General features: G+C 42.7%; 1 protein-coding gene across 2 annotated transcripts in view; it reads left to right on the top strand.

Annotated features, from left to right (window-relative positions):
* lars2 (leucyl-tRNA synthetase 2, mitochondrial) overlaps nt 1-2500 on the top strand; it is a 79982-nt gene that overhangs the window by 26612 nt on the left and 50870 nt on the right. The window lies entirely within an intron of this gene.

The following is a 2500-nucleotide window of genomic DNA, read 5'->3' as shown; positions in this document are numbered from 1 at the left end:
TGATGTGCCGTTTGGTTGCCATGTGAGTAGACCCCTTGGTAAAGCGTAGTGAGGAGCTGTGAGGTAATGAAGAGAGGCTTCTCTTTCACAGCTCTCCTCTCCCCTTTTCTCCTCTCCTCTCTCCTCCTCTCTCCTCCTCTCCTCTCCTCTCCCCTCCTCTCCCCTCCCCTCTTCTCTCTTCTCCCCTCCTCTCATCTCCCCTCCTTCTCCCCTCCTCTCCTCTCCCCTCCTCTCCTCTGCTCTCCTCCCCTCTACCCAGTTCTCTCCTCTTTAGCACACTCCCCAGGCAGAAGAGCATATTCTATGGCAGGCTCCTGCCGCTCTCCTTCACAGTGGACAGGCTGACGAGCTCTATAATAATAATAATAATAATATAATAATAAGCTTTATTTGTATAGCACCTAGAATGCAGCTCAAAGTGCTTTACATTTGGAGCATGTAACACAATAATAGAGTCAGTCAGTCATTATCAATCACTTTCACTTTTCTTCATTGCTGTGGCTGTTTATAATCCAATCAGCAACATATCAGAAATACTATTATACTACTATGGATATATAAAGAGGCTTTGCTGACAAATGCTTAGGCTAACAAATGCTTAGGCCCTGTTGATGCGGACTCCAAGCAGCCAGCCCTAGCATGTCGTAATTATTTGACTTTATACAGACATTTAAGACTGGCAGCCTTAACCCTTTACCCCTCACAAGCACGCCATATGGCAACTGTGGCAAGGAAAAACTCCCATATTCCAGGAAGAAACCTTAAGCAGAACCTGACTTAATAGGGGGAGCCCATCTGCTTCTGGCTGGCTGCGCCCTCCAATGGCAGCAGATGTAGAATAGTCTGAAAAGTAGTCTACAAGATAAGATGAGTTAACTAAAGGCTTTCTTATACAGGTATGTTTTCAGATCTTTTTTAAAAAATATTTACTGAACTCGCCTGCTTGATGAACAGAGGCAGGGTGTTCCATAGTTTTGGGGCTTAATGGATAAAAGCAGCTTCTCCACTTTGCTTGTGGACCACTTTGGGTACAATTAAAAGATTAGAATTGGATGATCTAAGTTTCCTTTGTGGTTGATAAGATATTAAAAGCTCAGAGATATATGAAGGTGCTATGCCATTCAGAGCTTTGTAAGTTATTAACATAACCTTAAAATCAATTCTATAGGAAACAGGGAGCCAGTGCAATTCAGTCAACACAGGGGTGATGTGTTCTCTCTTCTTAGTCTTAGTTAAAAGTCTAGCCGCAGAGTTCTGTATGAGTGCCAATTTCTTTATATGTTTTTTGGGAAGACCAGTGAAAAGTGCATTGCAATAGTCTAACCTGCTAGTGATAAAGGCATGAATTACGTTTTTCTGCATCTTGTTGAGTTAAAAAGGGCCGCACTTTGGCAATGTTTCTCTGGCTGCTTGGTGATAACGACTGGCTGCTCTATCAGCATTTGTAACTCCAATCAGTGCCGTGTGCACTGCTCCCCCAACACGACTAGTTTACGGCATATGAGCCGCCGGGAAAAGGGGTTGCTCTAAACGGCGGTTTTGATTGCCTACTTGTTGCTAAGAAGCACAGTGTAATCATCAGATATTCCCACAAGGAGATATAATTCTGGTAGTAGGCGTTTTGCCTTTGGATGACCATCTAATAACAAAATGCCACCTTATTTTCTCTTTCTTTCTTTCTTTTTTCTTTCTTTCTTTCTTTCTTTCTTTCTTTCACAACCAGAAGGCCCAAGACTGACAATTTCAGGGTCACTTGTGACCAACCATATTCCTGATTAGAAGTAGATATATTGCCCACAGTCTTGAGCAAGGGTAGTGCGAAAACAGTAAAGTAGCGCTGCTTTGTTTACGTTTTGTTTATCCGAACCCCATATATCCACATATGGCTCTAGAAGCAGAATGTAGCCTACATGCTAGTTGATGGTGGACAGTAGTTGATGTATGCCTAGCAGTGCAACATTGTGCAGGCAAACCCAAAGTGACCCAACAGGACTCAACACAGTCAGCACTGCAGCATGTTGCACTTTGAAGTCTGCTGGGTGTGTGCGTATGCTTTTATTAGCACCAGAGCCATTCTGCCTGTTTGATCTCCATATTCCTTCCTTGGACTCGTGGCCCCAGAGTCCCTCTCCAGATGAACAGCCCTCAGCCCAGAGCCACACTGATTATCACACTCCCAGACTGGAGTGGTCAAAGGTGTGGAAGTCGCAGGGATAATTGTCTGATTAAGGGATCTTTGTATAGCTTTGTATAGAGTCCCATTCTATTCATGTTGTGATGCTTACCACCAGTTATGAAAGCTTTACAGAAAGCCTTTTTTTCAAGATAAGAATATTAACCTACACTTGTAGGAGGTTAGGAAAACCTTTTTTGTCAACAAATAATCCCAGTTCCTGACATTATTTGTTTTTGTGTTTGTTGTAGTGCCTGTCAAAGGTTTGCAGGATATTACAATGTTATATTACTTTTGCGAATTATGTCAAGTCAAGTCAGTTTTATT

The sequence above is a fragment of the Alosa alosa genome, chromosome 13 (assembly GCF_017589495.1).
Source record: "Alosa alosa isolate M-15738 ecotype Scorff River chromosome 13, AALO_Geno_1.1, whole genome shotgun sequence".
NCBI classification, from domain to species: Eukaryota; Metazoa; Chordata; class Actinopteri; order Clupeiformes; family Clupeidae; genus Alosa; species Alosa alosa.
The sequence above is the reverse complement of the archived record's forward strand: the minus strand, read 5'-3'. Positions and strand labels throughout refer to the sequence as shown.